Source organism: Carassius gibelio, chromosome B9, assembly GCF_023724105.1.
Source record: "Carassius gibelio isolate Cgi1373 ecotype wild population from Czech Republic chromosome B9, carGib1.2-hapl.c, whole genome shotgun sequence".
Classification (NCBI taxonomy): domain Eukaryota; kingdom Metazoa; phylum Chordata; class Actinopteri; order Cypriniformes; family Cyprinidae; genus Carassius; species Carassius gibelio.
In genome coordinates, this window is record NC_068404.1 from 11,918,804 (window position 1) to 11,943,346 (window position 24,543).

General features: G+C 36.2%; 1 protein-coding gene across 3 annotated transcripts in view; it reads left to right on the plus strand.

Annotated features, from left to right (window-relative positions):
- Positions 1-24,543, plus strand: part of thsd7ba (thrombospondin, type I, domain containing 7Ba) — a 245,886-nt gene that overhangs the window by 39,561 nt on the left and 181,782 nt on the right. The window contains exon 1 of one of the 3 annotated variants that reach the window (XM_052564977.1): positions 15,015-16,031. The exons of the other annotated variants lie outside the window; for them this stretch is intronic. The gene's annotated coding sequence lies outside the window, so the exon portion shown is untranslated. Of the gene's footprint in view, positions 1-15,014; positions 16,032-24,543 lie in introns of those variants that run through there. 3 annotated transcript variants of the gene reach the window in all.

A 24,543-nucleotide genomic window follows, 5' to 3' on the forward strand; every position in this document is an offset into this window, starting at 1 on the left:
ATTGAGCTGAGCCACTGGATAGGCTCACCCCTGCACAACCTATTGAGCTATTGGTTTTTATGCAGTTATGAATCGCAGAGAGGTATGGAAAACAGTGAGCCTCAAACTCACTGAGCTATTGCATCTTGAGATTGATAAATATAAATCTTTTTTTCATATTTTTATATTTGATTGTATACCATAATATCAGGCATTGTTCTAAAAGGTACATTTATGAACATCAATGCTATGTTATCTATGCCACTACTGCTAACCCCCCCACTCCGCTTAAACCAGCGTAAGCTAATTTGCTGGTTTTCCCAACTAACCAGCCTGAGCTGGTTTTATAAGAGTTTTGGGCACTTTTAAGTTGGTCCACCATCTTGTCCAGACTGGGATATCATCTAGACCAGCTGAAAACCAACTAGCCAGACTGGGAGACCAGCAAACCATCTTAGACTAGTTTAAGTGAGGCTTTTCCACATGATGTTGTATGTATTAAATAGTCTATGCTGTGTGTGTGTGCTGTTATCCTAATGTTTTCAATGTATGATTCTACATATACTTTGTTTTAAGTGTGCTCACAGGGATTTGCAGGGCTCTATCGTTCCACCCACACACAGATCTGTAAAAGCCTGCCCCATATTACACTCTTGCTGACCCACTTAAGGTGTTTAACAAACTGTGGACCTCATTGCTATTGCTGTTTGCAGCCATCTTGACAATCCATCTGGACCTCTGAAAGAAAAAAGTCAGTTTACAACTCGATAAGGGTCCTGAAGATGACCCTTACATGTGTTAATGGCAAAACAAGATTCTGCCCTATGATTACTGCAGTCCTGAGGTATCCATGCCTGAGGCATACCTAGAAAACTAATCTGTGAAACAGTTGGTAAAATAGAATATATTTAAATCAAAGGAATATTGAACAGGCCGTATCCTTTGGAGTTTTTCCTTTAAATACATATTTTTCATTCAGGACCAATAATGAAAACAATTCAGCAATGCGATTTGGTCAAATATATATTTGGATGAAAGATGGAAAATCCTTTCTTCTCTGTTAAAAGGAAAGACTCATTCTACACTAGTGGCGCTTTAAGTCTTGAAAATATTGGGCTGAATGAGACTGTATTGCATTTGAAGGATCCTGCCTTCTCTCTTTCAGGGCAGGTTTCATTCTCTGCTGAATCTAATAGATCGATTTCAAAGCAAAGCTATGAAAATGCTAATGCCGTGAAACCTACAGGAGACGAATCCTTAAAATCATTCCAATAATACCATCAGCTAAATCGAAGACAAAATGAAACGTATACTTAACTATGTGAAGTAGACATTGTGATTTGACTTAATGTCACAACTCGTGTTGCTCAGCTCAAAATGAAATCCTAATATAAATGTTTCATTTACTTGATTTAAGCATTGCACTCAGTCCAAGGTCCTCAGATGGATTTTTTTTTAAAGATCTCAGAGAGCAGGTTGTGATTTTTCCTTGAATTAGGATGTTTAAAGCTAATTGTATTTAATTTAATCTCTAATAATTGGTTGAAGACCAAAAAAAAATTGGTTTTGTAACAACAAACACTAATTTACATGATGGTGATCGAGAAACAACATATTAAATAAATTAAGTATATTATATGAGAATTAATTACTCCAATTAGTTACATCAATATTTTCTGTTAAAGACCCTGTATGAAGATAATATAAATGCATTAAATTATTGTGGCAAAGGAAATTACTGAATAGACCCTAAAAAATAGAAGTCAGAAGTCAACAGTAAAAGTCAATTTAGAAGTCAGCGGTTTTTTATTGTAGGTATCATTTATTTAAAAAAGTTTTAATTAATGTTTTATTGACTGCCCCAATAATTATTATAACAAACTTCTCCCTCGCTCTACTCATTAGTAAATAGGATTTTTCTCAAACTAAGTCTGTGTCACTAGCTTTCTAGTAAATGTTTAGCTTTCTTCTCAAGTGTGCATTCAGTAAGAGCGAGAGAAGAAACTAAAGGAGAGATGATTTTTTGATGAGAGCAGAGAGAGGTTTGTCATCAAGTTTTCTAAGACAATTCAGATCTCAAATAGTCTTTTCAACGACGCTTCAAAACAATCAAACAATGGAGCCCATCTTTCTTGTGTGTTTCGCTCCGGCTCTGCAGTGCTCTGCTCACCCTGCAGTAGGAAATGAAAACGCATGATACTCTGTGTTGTAATCATCCAACAAACAATTCGCAAAAATACATTTGTGTATGGAATCGTGAAATTTCCTGAAGAGACTATAAACTGCAGTTTAATGAGAAACATTCTTGAAAACTTTATGACAATGACATGAAGAGGTGCATTTCCTAAGGTGAATATATTCATTGTAATTTACTCTGTTCTTATTCTTATGTGGAACACCAGAGAGCCGATAAATGATTTCAGCTGTATTGATACTGAGTTCATGGACTAGTGATGTATAGAAATGTGTTTCTTGAAAACACAATAGATATTTCTCAAAGACACATTGACTGCAGTACTGCTGATCATTCCCAGTCTCTGTTTTCTTACTGATACTGAATGTATTGTTTAGCATTTTCAAGGAAGCAAACAGTATTACAATGGTGCAGTGGACTCAAAAACTAGGATTTAAAAAGCTTTGGTTCAGTGGGTAATACTCAAATTGTGGTGCTAATATAGGTAATGCCAGTTTGTAACTGGTCTGTTTCCTCAGTTATTTTAGTAATTTTTTTTTTTTTTTTTTGTCACTAGGGTTGTGACAGTTAGGAAAATTTCCCACCGGTTAATCGACTTGTGACAACACCAGTAAAACAGATATCATCATTCCCTCTTTTCCTCTCTTTCCTTCACTTTTAAATAACTTGTAAATGTGGCGTGAAAATTTTACTTTCATTTTCGAATTAGCGGCGTAATTCGACGTTAGTTGTTTGAATGCAGCAACAAAATACAACGTCAAACTCACTTTAACACATACACACACACATATATATATACAAACAAATTAAATACACCATGCTACAGTGCAGGCTATGCCTAATGTAAAAAAAAAAAAAAAACATACATAAAGTTTAAATGGGTATGGGGTCTGTGCCGCTGTGTTCAAGTGATGTAACCAGTGTTGAGGCTTAACACCAATATCACCATCAGCACCGTCTATCGAGGCAAGCCTATTTCTCACTCTACTATATCTGTAAAATAAAGCAGTCTTTTTTAGTTAGACATACAAGAAAAGCACTTCATCTAGTAGCTTTAAGCCCATACTCAGTATGTCTGCTTGCACTACCATCTGATTAATGACTCTGTCCTCAAATTATAGTTGTTATTTAAGAGTGTTGTACTAAAACAAGCACCCAAGACCTCTGTCTACACAGGTGATGGTAAGTTAGTGACCATCTTGTAAACCAAGACGACCCATTTTTACTATCTTTACCAAACATCACCAGTGAAGACGAGGTGATTTTAACCTTGTCCGTTGGGGAGTGCCGTGTAGGACACAGAGGATTGTCTAAATGTAAATAAGTGAAGCGTCTCGGAACAAGTTTCCCTGAAGCTCAGCTGTAATGGATAACTGCACCCGGTCAGTAATTACTCACTGTCTCTCCTCCATGGTGTTTTCATTACTCCCCTTATGATCTGTCAGCATCGACATGAAAAGTCTTTGGATATCTCCCTTTGTTGTGCTCGACAGAGCCACCTTGTGAATTTCCACAAACTTTCCAACACTTCATTCTGTGCTCTCTCAGTGACTGGCCAAGTGGCTGATTGAGGTTCAGTAGGAACTTGTTTTATCATTTTACTGAATGAGATGAAAGTTGGTGTAACATGTTCCTATATGTGCACAAACATACACAATTGCATACATCAAATGTATATTTATTACAAAATTATTTTATTTGATTGCACATAACAAATGTCCCATAGTCTTATGCATGTTTCTGCACATTCTTAAAATCAGCTGGAGATCCTTAGATGTTATTGAGCTGTTGTCATGAAAATACAATGGTTAACTTTTTGCCACATTTGCATCTTAAAATCAATTCATTAAAAGTTTAACAAAACTGACAAGTTTAGGGCTCTATGAAATGTTCTATTTTCTCGCCTTCTGTTCTATCGTTACCAATTCTGTTTAAACATGTCTAATTATTTGAGTGCATAAAAACTACTTATTTTATCAAAGTTTATTTTTACAGTAACCTATGTTTTTTTCCCCTCAGAAACTTTTAACAAATTTCTTTGACAAATTCCATGATATTCCGCATTATACAGTAATTTCTGTTTTTATTACTGGATTCCACTATTTGTTGCTATAATAGGGCCCTGCAAACCAGTAAGACGTTTGTTCAACTTCTGAACACAAGTTAAGATATTTTTTTATTAAATCCGAGAGCTTTCTGACCCTCCATAGACAACAAACCAAATGAAATGTTCCCAGGCCCAGAAATTTAGTTCGAACATTGGTGAAAAGTCAGTGTGACATCAGCGGTTCAACCATCATTTAATGAAGCTACGAGAATACTTTTTGTGTGCAAAGAGAGCAAAAATAACAACTTCATTCAATTCTTCTCCTCCAAGTCACGTCTTCTGCCATCATCAAGACTACCGCATGTAAACGATGCATGCATCGTGGCTCTCTCCATAATGGCGGGAGAGAGAGAACTTGGGGGAGAGAAATTGTTTTCTTTGAACACAATAAGTGTTTGTGTAGCTTTGTTGAATTTCAGTTGAACCACTGATGGACTGTTTTACCAATGTCCTTACTACCTTTCTGGGTCTAGGGGCACTTCAGTTGCTTTTCTGTCTACAGGGGGCAGAGAGCTCTCGGATGTCATCACAAAAATATCTTAATTTGTATTCCGAAGATGAACGAATGTCTTAAAGGTTTGGAACAACGTGAATGTGAGTAATTATTGACACAAATTAATTGTAATTTTTGGATGAACTATCCTTTTAAATACAGACCCAACTGTTGATATCATTATATGCTGTCAGTGATATGGTATTTATGAGATGCATTATTTAATACAGATGTGTCATATGAGCGTGACTGAATAAAAAGTGAACCAGGTAAACATTTGTTTTAGCTTTGAGGCATTTGTTAGCCCTGGTATATCTGTCTGCTCAATTCTTCATATTAAAAATCTAAAAATGACTATTCATTTTCTGTGTATAGGAGTTGAATTTTGTCGTGAATGTTCAGATTTAAGTACAAGGATGGACTTTATCCTGTGTTCTATTTGTCACTCCATCATTGCAACTGTAGAAACGTGGTGGATGTGCAAGAGGCGCTGATTATGAGCAACAATGAGGGAAAAGTAGGCCAGGAGAAAACAGAGCGCATGACACATGTAAACAGCAGTGAAATGTGTTTGAATACAAACCTCTGTAGAGTTAGGTTAACATTCGCCAAATACGATGATGTCTTATTTCCTACCCCTCTCCTCACCCCTCCGCCCTTCGCTTCCTCCGTTCCGAGAGAGTGCAGTTGAGTGCTTAGTTTGCGTGCAGGTGCTAAAATCACACAAAATCCCACTCACTGTTTTCTCAGAGGCTAATTAATGGTACTTTGAGAGCCGCATCTAATAATTCAAGGTTAGCAAAAGACCAAGGGTTATGATTTAATGAGACCGTGTTGGAGAAAACAATGTTTTGCCACCACTATGTGAGGAAGCCGATGATGAATTAATGAAGTTGTCATACTTTACAGGAACTATGGGAATTAATAGTTGCTATGTCACCATCAACTAATGTCTATTAATGTGTTGAGGAGCATTTCCATTGAATTACATTTTCACGGATTTGTTTAGTTTATAAGGACCTGAATTGATTTAATTCTGGGTCTTTTTTATAGATTAATTTATTTATTTATTTAAATGCCTGTTGGGTGTCCTTTTTCTCACAGGTGAAGCTTCCATGATTTAAAGTCTCATTACGAGATGTCACATAAAATGAGACAGTGTGCTCAATCATATGTTTGAGGCAAATTAATCCCCAAATTAAATAGTATCCTGTAACTTGCATTTTTAATTTGATTATAAGTAACTGCCTTTTTCGACCCTGGTCCTAAACTAGGCTTTCTTTTTGTCCTGTTACATACACCCTCACCCATGATAAAACAAATTTATGACTAATATATATCCTTCAACCTTTCGCCCCTTGGGTACCCTCCATAAAATATAATGGGGAAAAAATGTGTGAATAGTGCCAGAAGGAGCCACTTAACAGTAGATTGTATGGAAATTAAGCCATGAAGGCATAAACACTGTTAATTAAAACTAGAGATGTTCCGATACCCTTTTTCTCTTCCCGATACCGATTCCGATACCTGGGCTCAGGGTATCGGCCGATACCGAGTACTGATCCGATACCTGGGTGTGTATCTGTATATACAGCTGTATATACTACTAGCCCTGTGTAAATTGCTAGAATTCTTTTTATGGTGTGCTTCAGACAGATCCCTCAATAAAACATGAACAAATACATGGTGAACTACTGTATTTATTACAGTATTTTTATTATCTAACATGAATTTGACAGTATTATTTATTTTCATATGCAAAAAAGAACTTCAAATGCAGCCAAAAATCTAACACCGCAAACTAAAAAAGGTATTTAAGTTTTACAATATAACTGTATAAAAAAACTGCAACAAATAAGTCTAGGAATATAAAAAAAGATCTATTAATCAGATAATCTCTTTACAACAAAACAAGTAAAAAACAAGCAACCATCTAGGCATAATTATTATTATTATAGAGACGTATTATTATTACTGTAGGCTACAACAGTAGCTTTATATATTGTCAATTTACTCATGTAAACCAAACATTTATTTTAATGGGCTGCCATGAAGATCTTTGAGTGTCTGTGTTTATGATATGACAGTATTCTCAAATGAAACGGTAAATTCTCATGAAGTGACGGTTTATGCGTTCGTGTCCTCATGACACACAGCAGAGACTACAAAACAGCGAGCTCTCGCGCATCTGTGCCAGTCACCCACAGAGATGTAGATTTTGCGGGAGTAATATTTAAATAGTATTTTGCAGTTTAATATTCACAGACACTAGTATATATTCGGCTACTGTCTGGAGCCCTGCGCTTTGACTTACACGGAAGCGACTGAACGCAGCTGCCGGTACTGAATATACTTGAGAGTCTGTAACTACCGGTACTACAGAGACATACTGCTAACCACTGATCTATAATATAGAAGCGGCTTCACTGTCTTTTGGCAGTTTAGAATGTGATGAGTGATCCAGTCATATATAGATCAGGGCTGCTAACGCGTTTTCATTTCTTCTTCGCTGCTCTAAACAGGGGTTGCTTGTGGCAACACAGCACAACTTCCTGTGTTTTCAATGCATTTTGAGCAGCGAAGAAGAACCATGCAGCGGTTAGGCAAAGCTTGCGGTCATAACTAGGTATTTTTTAAGAAAATGGTATCGGATCGGTATATGGGTTCATGTACTCGCCGATGCCGATGCCAGAATTTGTTGTGGTATCGGAGATATTTCCGATACTAGTATCGGAATCGGAACAACTCTAATTAAAACTTGAGAAATTGAGAAGTGTAAATGTTAAATTTTGGCATGCAACAAGCCACAGCATGCAGCACCCGAGGTGCTAGTGTGCTTTTAGGCCTGCTTCTACATTTGCAAACATACCAGAGCAAAGAAGTAAATATATATAAAATGTAAATAAATTATTTTAATTATAATACATTTATAAAATTTGATCAGTTTATTAAAAAAATACACAAAACTGTTAAAATTATGGTAATAATAACAAAATATTATTATAATTATTTTTTTTTAACAATGATGCATTAAATCCGTCCAGGGATGAACTGGGTGTATAAAAGTGCTATTTCACAATATTTCAGCAATCCTATCACATTTATGGCAAATAATATGACAAAAACCATGGTGACCCTGCTGACAATACCAATAGAAACTATCTCAGAAATTCAAACGATTTTCACTAAAAATACCATTACAAACATTACAAACCATCAATTTTTTACCATTAAATATTGGTTTCCTGTAGAGTGTTTTGGGACATATTACATTAGGATTTGCTGGCTTTAACAAAATCCATGAATTGAAGGTGACCAGTGACCAATAGAGACCAACAGGCGCCATTACAGTTTCCATTAAAACCAATTTTCATTATAACTAGTCAAACCAATTTATATGACAATGATAAATATGAACCTAGAAACCTAAAACAAAAGAATTCTTCAATTTGAGTATTCATATGTCTGTGTGTGTCATGTTCATCAGACCAATCACATTATAGGCTGCTTTATTTACTCTGTTTTCTAATTCAGTAGTTCTCAAATGTAACCCATTGTAGAATCACTGCTGTCATTTATAAATGAATGGAAAATTCATGGCAGACAATGCAGAGTGATAGCAGTGGACACTTGGACTAGGGTAGTCCTGGGATTTTAATATTAGTGCTATAGGCTAAATGCTAGTAGAAGAGGCGGCAAAGGTAAACTGATGTAACTCTTCGTTTTTTTTCACCCTTTTTAGCTTCTCCCAACCACCTTTATCTTCACGTCTTTTGGTTGCCATCACGAGCCCACTCTCCTTTGTGTCAGTTTCGGTTTCTTATAAGAAAAAATAGATTGCATTAGTGCCCTCTTTTGTCGGCCGTTAACGTCACTTAAATTGACACTTTTTCATTGATGATGAACCAGCCAGGCCTAACGTCCAGATGGCCAGTCCACCCCTGAATCAATATAAAATGACAGATTTTTCTTTGTCACATTAGTTACGTCTTTAATCTTTCAAGGAAATTCTGTTTTTCCTATTCATTAAATTTTCTTATTATCAAGGAATCTCAAAATAATATATCACATCACAGTATTTCTTAACCACCAAATCGGCATACTAAAATTATTTCTGAATTGCTACACTGAAGGCTGGAGTAATGGCTGCTGAAAATTTAGCTTCGCAATTACTGGGATAAATTATAGAAATATTCTGTTGATTTTTCATGTGTTTGGGTCAAATAACTGCAGTTTTGGTGAGCATAACAGACTTTTTTTTTATATAGTTATCAAATCAAATGATAAAGTAAATTTTTTATATTGAATGTTTGTATTAAGGCTGTTTAGAATAAACATAGATCACAATTATATTGCTTGTTCTACACCGACTGTCTCTTATTCTGTAAGAAAATTAAATTCAGTAATGTTTGTTTTGCATTATTAGTCTGATGAATAGCAGCATTTTCATTGTAATTTAGGAAAAAAACTGATTGTAAACACTGAGCACTGACTTTATATTCAAAGCCGCTGTACTGATCAAAGATAAATTCAATTCTCCCTGATGGCATTCAATGACTGTGCAAAAGTCAACAGCTTTGTGATTTAATATCCCAGTGAATGATAAGCTATTTATCACTCTCACAGCAGACAATTCTTTAATTGGGAAGATTTGCTTATACACTTAGCCCTTGATAAAGAAAATTCAGTCTTTTCTCTAGCTCTTTAGATATTAAATCTTTCTAGACATTCAGAATATCCAAGAGCATTGATTCCCAACCACATGTACTCAAGCTGGTCCTGGGGGTGCTTGGAAAGATTTTGATTTGCTTAAGTAAACTTGTAAGCCTCCTAAATTCTCATTAAATTTATACAAATGATAGTGTAATAGCTCTTGGGTGATATTTTCATACTTGTTGAGCTTCAATGCTTTTTAAGTTCCACCTTACAAAGACTACAAATGACTTCACTTCTGTTAAGTGTCCCATCTGGTTCTATATTTATATATATTTATATATTTTTTTCATGAATCATCATGATGGTGGCCAGTTTATGTTAATGATAATGTTAAATAATTTTAAGTTTAAAAGGAGCACTTTTCAGGTTTGGTGTCAACAAAGTAGACTTTTAAATGTTTTTACACTTCATAACTTTTACCTGCCTTTGCTTTCTTGCCAGCTTGCATCCTCTGTTTAAATGTCTCCATCTCAGTGTAGGTGTGTCAAACACCGATGCAGGGAGTCGTTATGACTCAGAAATGAAGGAAGGAATGATATGAGGCACAGCCAGAGGTCTATGGATTGCAGCATCTGCTTAAAACGCAGATATGTGAAGAAAAGGATGCTATTAAGTGTCTGCAGAGAAGAGGGGTCTTTAGTCAGTAAATCAGTATTACAGAAAAACGGCTTCTTTGGCCATTGTGCTGTTATAAAATCACTTTTACTCTCAGAAAGTGAGAGGCTGATTATAAAGTGAGCACAGAGGTGAACATTACCGTGGTTGATGTTGCACATTAACTAGATTCATTGAGTGTGATTAATTCTCCTTATTGATTGGTCAGTTTAATCAGGTTTTTCATGTTAATCTAGCTGTATTTAAGCGTAAATCGTGTGAAATCTGCACCTTTGCTGCTACTCCAATGATTATTGAGACTGTGATCCACCAGAGTATTCTTGATCTATATATTGAGTGGCATTCATTAAACTCTTTAAGATTCAGTTACAGTGTTGATCATTTAACTGCATTTGTGTTAGTCTAGTGCATATGTACTTCACTACCAGTCGTTTGATTATATATTTTTATCATTGTAGGTTCTTTAGATCAATGAGTGGCTTTCTGGGTTCTTTAAAGCAGTGGTTCTCCCATCTTTTGGCTTCAGGAGCCAGATTTAAAGTGAAAGTTTACCAAAAAGGAAAATTATTTTATTTACTCACCCTCATGTCATCTTAAACCTGTATGACTTTCTTTTTTTATGGTCTCAGATATCTCATTCCTTTTTTTTTTTTCTTGTTTGTATACTGTACATGATAGACATCAGTGGTAAGAAAAACAGCTTGTTTACTGACATTCCTCAAAATATCTTCTTTTTTTTCTCTGCAGAAGAAAGAAATGTATTCAGGTTTGAAACTACATAAGGGTGAGAACATAATGGCATTTATTTTTCATGTTTAGCATAACTATGCATGCACGTTAAAATGTTATTGTTGCACAATAACATTTTATCACTTATATCGTTTACCCTGCTACAGTTTACTAAAAAAAAAAAGAGAACTATTTTAATTTCTTGAAGAACTTGGTGGTAAAATCCATATTGGTTTTGGAACAGTATATATATATATGCAGGCAATTAAAATTCACTCTCATCTATTACAATTCATGGAATAATAGTATGTTCTCTCCATTAGCATTCTCATTCATCTCAGTGACCGCTTTTCAGGACTTGCTGCCTCTGTACATGGGCTCGCAGAAATTTTTTAGCCATTCTCCTGACTTATTTCTCAGGAGCTGTAGAAAAAGGACTTAAAGATATGCTTACAGTGATTGGCTGATGGCTCCATGCAAATTCCAGTTCAGACTTTTTTAAATTTTTAAAACTTTTATTTTATTTATTATTCAGAAGGGTTGCAGTTGAGCAATAGTGACAGTAAAGATGATTATTATAGAAGATTTATATTTCAAATAAAATGTTCTTTTGAACTTTCTATTCATCAAAGAATCCTGAAAAAATATTTTTTATTGCGGATTCCAAAAAAAAAAATCTGAAGCGGCACAACTGTTTTCAGCATTGATAATACAAAATGTTTCTTGAGCACCAGGGGCTAACGGGATAACAAAACCAGATTATGTCGTCTTTGTACTGGATTACTTTAGTTCCACTCTTCGTTACTATACTGTAGTTCTGGTGCTAAAACCTAGTTTCTTTTTGCACATAAAGCAACCCACTCTGGTAATGGATGATAGAGCATGTGTCATGTGGTCTCTTTCAGCTGTCTTGTTAATTTGCTGAGTCGGAGTGTAAACCACGGCTGGGCAATACCCAGCACGTCTGACCGCCTCTGCGTTTTATCTCTTGGCTTTTGTCAAACAGGCGCCGGGACATGTCCTACTTGCAAATGGCAAGTTGATGCCTCCTTAGGCATGGGAAAAGGTTCCAATTATAGCACAGCATATTTTTCTTTGGCAAAAAAGGCTGAAAGAGCAGATGGGTATCAAACAACAGTGACAGGAGTTCAAGGGGGTTATCACAAACCTTGCCAATTACCGCGTTACCCACCAAACGAGAAACAATAGGCAGATCAAAGAGCCTCTTATGACTCATAGCAGTTGTTGTTTGCAAAACTCTGAACTGGAAACCAAGGCAGCTGTAATGTATGACATGATTTTTCTTTTTTCCAAACTAGATGCATCATAGTTAAACTGAAGGCATTTTTTTTTACAAAGAGGTGTTAAATGCTTTTTCTTCTGAACCAGTAGCTTGCTATAAATTGGCAAAAATATGGTGATTTCCTATAGAGGTCATTAATGCATGTAGTGTTTGTATCCTAAGGAGCAGTTTTGTACTCTTCAGGGACATTGTGCATTATTCTCCGCTGGTGCACTGCTATATATAGAAGCCTTTAGTTTTCTTTACTAGCACAGATGGCTTTTGTCCCACTCAGCCTTTATTCTTGAGAGTGGTCTTCCTGGAAAATTATTTATTTCAATAACTCTAGTCATGGAAAAATGCAATATTTGTGAAAGAAATTTCCAAATTATGTTGTAAGCCCCTAAGTGGTTGTGATGCCAATGATGCTGATTCTCAAATGATTCTCATTTTTTTTGGCATCCAGTCTCTCTTTAATGGCTGATGACCCCAAGAATTATAATATGTCATCATTTACTCCTCATGCCATTTCAGACCTGTTTGGTGAATGCAAAAGATGTTAGAATAAGTGGATGATGAGTTGCACTATTGCATATTTTGAATGTCTGGTTTTGATTTGAGACAAACTGAAACCCAATCAAATGAGATATTCAAAAATTCTAAATTCCTTTGACAGCTTTCAATTTCTGTCATTATATTAGCTATTTTGCACATTTTACTGTAAGGTTCCATCTGCTAATATTAGTTAAAGGGGTAGTTCACCCAAAAACTAAAATTAACTTGTTTTACTCACATTCTATGCATTCTAGGTATATATGACTTTTTTCTTTCAGAAAAAGTTATATTAAAAAGTAAGTCGACTTGTCAAATAAAATGTGTACATTCATAAGAAAAAGTGCCTCCAGGGGGTGAATAAATGCCTCCCGTGTAGAAATATCCATATTCCAAACATAATAAACACTTTTCTATCACTTCTGTTATCTAGATATTTTTCTTACAAATACACATAATCCTCTACAGTTTAATAAAAATTCTGAATATTACTCCTGCATTCGTCTGAACTAAGAATGTCATTTTCTAATTTTCATGAACTAACCCTTTAATGCATTCAATATTCTGAACTAACAATGAACTATATTTTCACAGCATTTATTCAATTTTGCTTGATGTTTGATTTCTGTGTGTACATTTTTTACATTTAAAGGGATAGTTCACCCAAAAATGAGAACTATGTCATTAATGACTCACCCTCATGTCGTTCCAGACCGGTAAGACCTCCTTTCATCTTCGGAACACAGTTTAAGATATTTTAGATTTAGTCCGAGAGCTTTCTGTCCCTCTTTTAACAATGTGTCTAAGGTATACTGTCCATGTCCAGAAAGGTAATAAAAACATCTTCAAAGTTGTCCATGTGACATCAGAGGGTCAGTTAGAATTTTTTGAACCATCGAAAATACATTTTGATCCAAAAATAGCAAAAACTACGACTTTATTCAGCATTGTCTTCTCGTGTCTGTTGTGAACGAGTTCAAAACACTGTGATTTTACTGTGACTTTAGTGATATCCGGTTCGCGAACGAATCACTCGATGTAACTGGACCAAAATGTTTTATTTTTTGGGTGAACTAACCCTTTAAGGTTTTATAAATAAACTAATTTATTCTGAATTAACATTAATTAATAGAAAGGAATTGTACTTTAACCCTGCTTATTCAGTGTTATTTTCTGGTGCTTTGTGACATGTTGGATACATTGGCTAACACCTAAATTGTAATCTTAGATTAAACAGGCTTTTTCAAATTAATTGCTTACACAGATGTGATTTTTATTTTTACTTGTTGTAAGACTGAACTATGGTTATACATTTTCCTTTTAAAAGTCAATGAAATTATTCTTGGTGGACATAATAATATTCCTAACTTTCCTACTAATAATAAAATTGTCATGATCCGGTCATTGAACTTCCATTTATTCACCAGCAGAGGTCATCATACACAACACAGACTCTCACACTACACAGTACACCCTGGACTACATTTTCCATGCTCCATTGCACCAATCACATTCACCTGAAAACAATCACACACAGCTGCCACCAATTACACACACACAGCACAATCATCAGACTCTCTTTATAAGCATTGGACTTCCTCTCACACACTGCTGAGTATTGTTCTGCATATATCCCTCTTCTAGTGATCGCTGCAATACCAAGCCTTTCCGTGTTTATTCTCATAGTCTTGTTTTAGTTTCTTGTTTTCATACTCTTGTCTTAGTTTCTTGTTTTCATAGTCTTGTTTCAGTTTATAGTTTTCATAGTATAGTCTTTTCCTTGCCCTACCCTCTTTCTTGTGTTTTGACCCGTTTGCTCTGGTTACTGGATTACCCCTCTTGTCTACCCCTCTGGATATTGTTAGCTCATCAAAGACCCACGCTTGCCTTAGGATTATTCTTGTGTCTTCCCCTCTTTTACCTGTTTGCCAGTGTTTGACCCATGCCTGTTTTGACCACATCTCTGTCTAATAAAAGTTTGCACATGGATCCACATGTCTCATGACTCATCAGCCCCTTTACAAAAATGCATGTGGAAACAACATAAAGACAGTATTTTCAATACTTCATATTTTAAATGTTTGTAAAATGCCACCTTTTTACTAAGTAGTACTATGAACGAAGGCTACTTATTTTCAATTTTGGGGATAAAAGGATAGCCCTTAAACACAATAATTGAAAGGTATAAACTGCAAATTATATATTTTTTTATTTATAATTATTATCTATTAATTACAGTGGGGAACATTTGGTATAGATATTTTTATCTGAAGATCGATCCTCTCGATACAGCATCAGTATCACAAATATTTTTACTTACAGCAAGTATAAAAAATGCAGAAATTAACATATTATTTGCACCAGCCTTGGTAATACCTCTCTAAATTTTTAATGCATTAAGTCATAATTAATCACAAACACTTTACACTAAAACTGAAAATGCTTTTCAGTGGCATATAAAGTTCATAGCTTAATGCACATCTAATGTACAGTGAATTTAATGCATGTCCTGTCGAGATAATGGACAGCAGTGCTGCTTATTGAAAAATCTTTTGTGCAGTCAGTTCCATTAAAAATAAATATACCTCACTTGCAAATGTCACCCCTTGTGCACTTGCTGCTTAGATATTCCTGTGAGTGTAATCCGTGAAGTAATTTACAATTTCAATAGACACAAATACAGCAGTGCTTTAAAAAAAAAAAAAAAAAAAAAAACTGGTGCACTAAAATTAGACATTTTGGAATGATTAAATCCACAATCATCTGGATTTCCACATTGTGAAAAGGCAGAGCTGATTCCTTAACAATCAAAAATGGAGAAAACACACCTCCGTTCCAAAGTCAATGTTGAAAGCATCTCAAGGCATTGTGGAGGAACTGTCTAGAAGCATAAAAAGAGAGTGTGACAGCGAAAAGACACTTATGGATGCAGACAGGCAGTGAAAAGGGACCAAAACAATAGTGTTGCACTTCAATGAAGAGCTACCGAGCGTGTGCCACGGCTTCTGACGGCAGCGAGGAACCTGGATTGAGATGAAAATGAGGAAAACAACATGAAGGGGAAAGAAAAGATGCGTGCGAGCATGCAGAGAAAGAGAGAGAGCGCGATTGTTTGGAAGGGGAGGGGGTTACTTGAGGGAAGCAGGGCTGGCTAAATAGGAATCATCCCTCTTAGCCAATGAGTTTAAAGAGAGAAGCAGATGTCACAGGAGTGAGAGGGACCACCTCCGCAAGCTCAAGCACCCTCAGTGAAAAGAGCGCAATGAGCTGTGCGCTGTCACTTCGGCAGTTGCTATCTCCTCTCTCTCTCGTTCTCTCACTCGCGCTCTCTTTCGCAGGCTGTCAGCTGGAAGCATCAGCATAGGTAAGACGTGCATGTTATGTCTCTGCCTGTAGATTAGCATAGGATGCCTGAATGGTCATTAAAGTGTGTTTGATTTGCCATTTTGTGGCAGTTAGACGTGAGTTTCTCCTGATAGAGGTGCACTCACAGAAACTGAGGAGGCTCTTATGTAAGTGCCGTGGCTCAGAGCTGATTTTACGCAAAGTTTGATATGAGACGAGAGGAGAGAGTCATAGCAGCAGCTCTGAGATCTGCTGTTCCAGAGTGCATGAATTATTAATAAAGGAGGGCTCCAAATGAATGGAATCACTTTGTGTGGTCTCCTAAACAAGCCGGTTCAAGTGGACGGTTCATGGGCAGGCAAATCAGCGTTTAGATGCAGCAAACCTCAGGTTAAAACGACAACTGTGGATAATTGTATTTTTTTGGGGTGGCTTTCACTGCATTCAGCATGTTTTATCTTTCTCTTGACTGGTCCCAACCCCAATTATTTTTGTTCGAGGTGGGTGTGCTTAGACTAATCAATTCCATTATGTGAGAAGCAGACAACAATGTGGAAAGGTGTTTGTCTAATGCAGGTTTTTTCAAAGCTGACTATGGCTGTCAATAGTTGTTACTATCAATGCATGAGGCATTCATTCTGAATGTGTGGAATATCTACAACATTTCTCCAATCAGCAAATATATTGTGGGCTGTTGTTGTTTCGCAGCGATATTTTTGTCCCAGGAGTTGGATGTTTGAACATGTCTTTGAACTTCCATGACTCACTGACGCTTACCTGCCCTACTTTGAGAAAAGGATGATAAAGTATTATTCATACTTCATGTAGGAATTCAGATGAAAGCCTTACAATCTATTACCTGCATTGCTTTCGCCCCATTTTCTCAAGAGTACAATACATCAGACGGGAAAATGCTTTGTGTTATTTAGTCAAGGCGACACATGGAGACAGCTGTGTGAGGCCCACATGTCCGTTTTGTGTTGCCTTTAAATGAGAGTTTTGAGTCAGTTTGATTCCTTTTCAAAAATATAGAAGATGCTGCAAACTTATGGATTTTTTTTTTTTTTAAGTTTTTGGTGGAATACATGTTTGTATGCAAATTTGGTGCAACATTAACAACAAATGCATGCTAAAATCAACACTTTAGTTGTCTTTTTCACACTGTTTTCTTTTCTGATGAATAAATTAATTAATCTCACCACTGAAAATAGCTCCATTTGGTCCACATACTCTATAAGTAAAGTACGTGTGTCTTATATTTCATTTATACTCTTAATGCCGTGTGGAGGAAGAGCGCTGTTCTGCAGCAGCATTTCACCTTAATCAGCGTCAACCATCAGACGTTTGATCATCGTCCCTATCTGAACGACTTTCAGCCAACCAGGACATAGACATGCCTCCCCTCTTGAGAGTCATCTCTTACTGTGATTAACCAAGCGCAGCTGAGCTCTCCTGTCTCTTAGAGTTAGTGGATGTAAGTTCTCTCGTGCCGTTTGTTTTCAGTTGTGGTGAATTTAAGCTGAAAATGAGAAACTGTGCTCGTGCTCATTTCTGCTTGCTCTGTTTTTGCAGTCGTTTCTGGAGGTGTCTCAGGTGTGACAATCAGGCAGAGTAATGGCAGGTGTGGACTGATGCATATTCGCAGGCTTGAATCATTCATATAAATAAGATGGAGAGCTCAGGGCCCGACTGTGCCAAGGCTCAGAGACTGGCAGTGAATCACTCTAACACCCCGTCAACTCCGAGAGCAAGCGTCAGTATAAAACTAGAGCGATTCCCTTATAGTCAACAAAGTTGTCTACAATGCAAGAGTGTGATTTGCAGTGTAGGCTGCTTCAGTGATTATACTGAGACACGGTCTGGTTTAGTTGCATTGTGTCATGTAACTCGCTTACAGAGAAAAGAGTTTATAGAATTCACTCTATCTATCTATCTATCTATCTATCTATCTATCTATCTATCTATCTATCTATCTATCTATCTATCTATCTATCTATCTATCTATATATACATATATCAACATATATATAACATATATATAATCATTAATGAGATTTCATTAATCCTAATTATCTCCTTTTCAGTTTCAGATTTCGACACCACCTCACTTAAATTTGGTGTTAATTGCTATTATAAGCCAGAGAATTTAACCAAGGGTCAGAAACATTTCTTAATTCTGAGCAGAAACATATTTTTTTTACATTAGTTTTTCAGACTTGATTTCCAAATGGTAACTGTTTAGAGTGAAATTAAAGAATGTTGATAATGTTCCTTAAAGAAAAAAAAGAAGAGAGAATAGTTTATGTTGGTAAAGCTTTTATTAATTAAGGATGCAGTTACACTGATCTACAGTGACAGTAAAGATATTTATAATGTCACTAAAGATTTATGTTTTAAATAAATGCTGATCTTTTAAACTTTATATTCATGAAAGAATCCTGCAAAAATAGTAAACAGCACAGCTGTTCTCGGCATAGGTGATAGTGAGAAATGTTTTTAGCAAATCAGCATATTAGAGTGATTTCTGAAAGATCATGTGACACTGAAGACTGGGGTAATGACTGCTGAAAATTCGGCTTTGTGTTACATATTAAAATATATTCAATTGAAAACTGTTATTTTAAAGGTGACATATCATGAAAACCTGACTTTTCCAGGTTTTAAGTGCTATAATCAGGTCCCTGGTGTCACGTCTACCAACCAAGGAAACGTGAAGAAGATTAACCCTATGTTTTGGTAAACCTTTTTCTGCATGAGTATGAGAAAAGGAGCGCATCAGATTTCGCTCCCTTGGTGACGTGGCAAAGGGATCTCATTCTAATATTACCACCCTTTAATCTGTAAGTTTATACCCAAGGTGCTGTCCTTTCGATTTTGCAAGCGACAGAGGTGTACCAGCTCTAATGCCATGGTGAATGTCTAAGCAAAACATACAAACTGTTCTGTCTTTGCTGCACAGACGAGCACAGAACACTGTTTAGAGTCCCAGCCTCAGAGGAGACAAGAGAGCAGTGGATTTATTGATTTATTTACTGTAGGCCTATATTGCTGCTGCCACACAGATCTAAAATAAACATGCGATTTATTTGCCAGCAGTTTACCTTCACATACATAACCGACTGTTTTCGTAGCTCATGTGTGTTTTTAACGCAAACTTCTGTGTGAAAGAGAACTTAGTTTAGTACTCGCATGTTGTGACAGCCGTGTGCTTCGGATGTGAGCTCTCAGAAAACCGTATATCAGATGTTTATAACTTACATGGTTTAAAACGCATGATTTCAGTGTGATAAACATGATAATCAGAACCAAAACAGATGTTTTTAGCAGGTCCGAGCTGTAAGGGCACAGCTCTATTCTGGAAAAGGGGTTGGAGATCAGCAGCTCATTTGCATTTAAAGACACAGGCTCGTAAAACAGCTGTTTCTGCTTCCACTCAAAATAGCCATTCTCAAAATGATATAATAAATGATCTGTGGGGTATTTTGAGCTGAATCTTCACAGACACATTCTGGGACACCAGAGACTTATATTACATATTGTAAAAAGTGGCATAAAATGTATCTTTTAAGTTGTATTAATATCTCATTGTTGTGTACAACAATATTATTTTCAATATTGTCGATTGTACTGTATTTTAGATCAAATAATTCCATCTTGGTGATCATATAAAACAACTCCACATTTTTAAATGGTAATGTAATTGCATGAATAACGATGATTGATATTGATATACTGTATAACACATTAAAAGTTACGTTATTCAAAATATGTATTTAAAAAAAAATGTTTTTTACATTTAATTAAACACTTTCAGAGCCAAATAATAAATTTTTAGCTGATTTGTTTTCTGTTTTCTTTTTTTCTCCTTAAACCATTTCTAATCCTTGATACAATTGCACACATCTCATCAGAATTTCCTAAAATCAAATGTTCTGATTTATGCTGTCCATATTAATTGCTTAGCTATACATATTTATATTTATATTTATGTATAAATATATACATATTTATTGATTTTCAACAATCGGCTTAATATATATATTTTTTCGTAAGGAATCTTATGAGAAGCATCAATAAACTTGTTTCTTCTGTCTTTGACTGCTAATCGGATGTCACCTTCCTCTTAAATGTGAAACTTTAAGTTTCGGTACAAATATATATTTCTTTTTTTCATGCTTGCTGACCCACATCAAGTTGATTTCCACCTTTTGCTGCGGCACATACAGAGCGATTGAAGTTACAACAAAGCATGAAACAATGAAACAAGACAGTGTACAGTCAAGCGTTCAGTTTCATTGAAATACACCTCACGTGAAAACCAGCTGCTGGTATTTTTCTACCATTACTTGTCCATGACACCCAAAGACTCATTCGTCTGTTGATGAAAGCGATTGATTAATACTCGAATTAAATGCTGAACACATCTCGGAACGCATTTCGCCGAGATGTATTGGAGCATTTAAGGTCTTGGCAGACAGGTTCCTCTGTGTATCGGTAATGGGCGAGGAATGCCAGGAAAGCCTGAGCCCTCACCTCCCCATCCCCCCGCTCTCACAGATAAAAATGATGTGTCCCTGGTGGCCTGGAACATGATTTCAGCCCATATGAGGTTTCAACAGCTTTCTCCATCTGGCTCCTGTGCAAACAGTGTTGCACCCCTACTCCAGTGTTTATCGATTGAACCGTTCACTCTATCAGTCATCTGATCGTGCTCTCCTTCCTCAGTTGCTTCTCTTAAACATCACAATTCTACTTCTGAAAATCATAGCAGTCAGTTGAGGACAAGACAAGAGAGAAACATAGAAAGAACATCAGCAAGTATTTGTAAATGTAGTCCTTTAGCAGAACTACAGTACTTTACTCTCTGTCGAGTCCATCAATTCTTTCTGAAGTTCCTCCTGAAACTGTTCTTGGAAAAACATGCAGTATAATGAAAATTATGGTGACTTCCATGGCTCACTTAGCTTGAATATTTCTGCTCCTTGCATGTCTGCCTATCTTCAGATGACTTTTGCAATCTGTTTATGTTGAAGTATAAGTACACATAAGTGCGGCCTCATCAGATAACAGGAAATGACACGTTTTTTTCTTCCTCCTGTTGTTTTTTGATGCACTGTATGTCTTCAGGGAGCTTGTTTGTGGTGTCTGAACCTCACAGACTGTTTTAAAGAGAACTGTTTTAGAAACTGAAACAGCAACCGAAATGAATATGGTGATTAATTGTGTTTCTGAAGGATGATGTTGACCAGTAGAGGACATTTGAATGGCTCTTTGAACTGAAAGGCTTGCTTTTTTCCATCCAAACTAAAAAGGCAGCTCATAAGGTCTTTTTTTTAATCTTGTGTGTGTATGCATGTGTGTGTCTGTGAATCAGAGCTTTGCTTGTTACCCTACGATGATGAAAGGAAGACGAAGCCTTCGTACATACATATTCAGGTCTCTCTGTAATGGATCCGTGCATGGATGCTTTAGCCGACACAAAAGCAAGGAATAGGCATGTGGAAGGCTATTTGTCAACGACGGCTGAACTGACCAGCTTGATTCCTGTGCATTTTAATGGCCTCCTCTCCATGTGCTGCTGTCTCCTGTAGTGTGTACAAGGTACAGATTGCTTTATCATTTTAAATGAAACCTACTGATGTGAAGATATATTGCCCACAGCTGTCTCATAAATCTGTGAGATGGGATAATTTCTCTGAAGCCTGAAGAGTTTTATAAAGAAAATCTGAATGGTTTTTGCTTTTGGAGAAACCGATGGCATAATGCCTAGTTTGGTTTTTCTTTTTTTTTTATTAAAGCACGTCAAAATTTACATAAAACTTTGAAAAGTAATCTTGTGCAAATCTCAAAATAAATGTTCTTTTTTAATACTGTGCATAATAATATGATTCCTACATTTGTTTACAGCATGCATAAAAATATTTATTTTACTTTATTCATTCATTTATCAATCAGTCAATCAGAATCAGACAATATTGGGTATTTTACATCTTTAGCAAATCTCAAAATACATTCTCATTATTTCCATTTTCATAATGTAGGCTATATTATAATTTTGTGTCTAAAACACAATCTTATAGCATTTAATATGACAGATTTTGATACGATAGGATTTTTTTAAATGATAGTTAATGTTTTTTTGTTGTTGTTGTTGTTTTTATTTAGTTATATTAGAGACAATTTTAGAAATGTAATTATTACTTTTCATGTTTCCGATTTTTATATTTTGATCATGATTACTGTTGTCTAAAAGTCAGTGGATGCATCTCTTTAACTTAAGAGTAATAAATGAATAACATTGTTAGATGTAATTTTCAGCAAATATAAAAAAAGGCTGTGCAATTTAAAATACATTATAATGTTATGCCTAATTTCACTTGTAGCTTTTGAAACAATATCATTAATTTGTTTGATGTACTTTACATGAACTAGCATGCAATTTAATATGTTCCATTAATCATTTATACAGTCTGTCCAGAACAGTGGAATGTCCCAGTGCAGTTGGACTGTATATCAGCACTTCTGGGATGCTGCTCAACCAATCAAATTCAAGGACCAGAACTAATTGTTATATTGATTACTTTTATTGAATACTGGTTCTGCCCATGCATCAACAATTCCCTACATTATTTGTTTATCAAACCCAATTTCCTACTCGAATTACACAGGACAGCACAATCTCCCGTTCTTTACAGTAAAAGCATGAGGTTGCATTTGAATGCAGCTTCACTCTGTCCTTTTGGAGGTGTCACTTCTGCCCGATATATAGATCATGTTTGTCCAGCGTGCTGTCGGCTGGCCGGTGGCACGCTGTCACCAGCTCTGGATAATTAATAGCAGAGGGAGCTGAAGGCGTGGGGTGTTTCACTCAGGCTGTACTGTAGGTGTGTGTCAATCTAGGCTGATGGGTGCTGCCTGCAGCAACATTAAGAGTGAAGGCATGGAGACCAGAAATACCCATTTCCCATCATGCCCTCTGACCAACAGATCAGAGGAGTCCCGGACACACAAAATGAAGTTCAGCCTCTTTTAAATGATAGATTTGTGACACACAAACTCCAGCCTCTGTCTGTGTGTAGGTGTACGGCCTTTGTGTTTACGCATGTGCATAACAGTTCAGTGCTAAAACTACAAAGCCAGTGTTTTTTTTAAAGCATCATAAGGCTTGTCTACCTTTTGGAACGGCATCCACAGTGTCTTGATTTTGCAACAGAACTACATTTGTGCAGGTCTGTGTCTGTGCTAGGTGTCTTGGTAGTAATTACCCTGGAAAGCAGAGACTGCATGACTGGATCTGCAGTCTGCTCCACACTTTTCAATTACATCAGTCCCCCACCACCACCACTAGACATTGGCATGCTAATTCTGTGGCGGGTTGCGATGTGATCTCATGGGGCCTTGTGCAGTGGCTGTCTTATTGGTTCATGGATCTCCTGGCCAGAGCAACAGGCCTTACAATCCATCCCCTGACACTAAATTCAGCAGGCAAGACACTTGGGAGAAGACACCTTTATGCACTCGTCCCTGAGTAAAGCCCTGCGTGTCCATAACCCCTATTAGTTCAGGATCATAGACACTCGACGGAGCTCCCTGATGCTTAGAGAATAATCATTTTGAGTGACTGCATTCTACCACATTCTCATTTATTGTCTAATTGCTTTTCATCCCTGAGCACTTGATCTCATTGGGTGCCGCGAGTGATGTTAGTGTCGAAATGCTCTGGAAGCAGGATGAAAACATCTTTATGCTTGTCAGTATTGCAAAGCATGTGTCTTTTCAGAATTTAACATCCGGCAAATGTTGTTACATGAGATTTCTGGAGGCGAAATTGTCTTTAGCACCAATGGTACAACTGATTCACAGTTTTTTTTGTTAGTTTTTTTCAGTCTGAGAAACAATATATTATCTTTTTTACGATATTCAGACTACAAATCAGTCATTAAATAAATGTATTGCTTTGGCATATTATTATAGTAAGGTAATGCCGTTGAGAAGATAGATTAACCAGAATTGGTTAGAATTGATAGAACTTTTGATAAATGTAATACATTCTTGCCGAATAAAAGTATCAGTTTTCCAAAAAGAAATCTTACTAACCCCAAACTTTTAAAAGTTAGTTTGTTTGTTCATTTATTCTATTTTTAGACAAACTACTATATAATTTTAATATGAGCCATATTTCAGGTTTGGTATCTTTAAAGCAGGCTTTGGTGATGTGTGTTTGTAGATACAGATAGGAAACTGTGTTATGGTACCAGAGAAGAAAAATCTTCGTATCTAGGCGATAGCTAAAGCAGTTAGTCTTTTTAATGTCTGCCTGTCTGCTATATATCTTAGCATCTGTTAATTACCCTTATTATTAACTGCCAGTTTTGGCACTCCATAATTATGTGTAAACAGTAGAACACCCACATACAGATGCATGTATTACCATTTTCAGCAGCCAGTTTCCATTTTTTCCATCATGTAAACGTTATGTGCGATTTTGGTTTGAATACAATAGAGATATTGGGTAATTTAGTATAATTTTG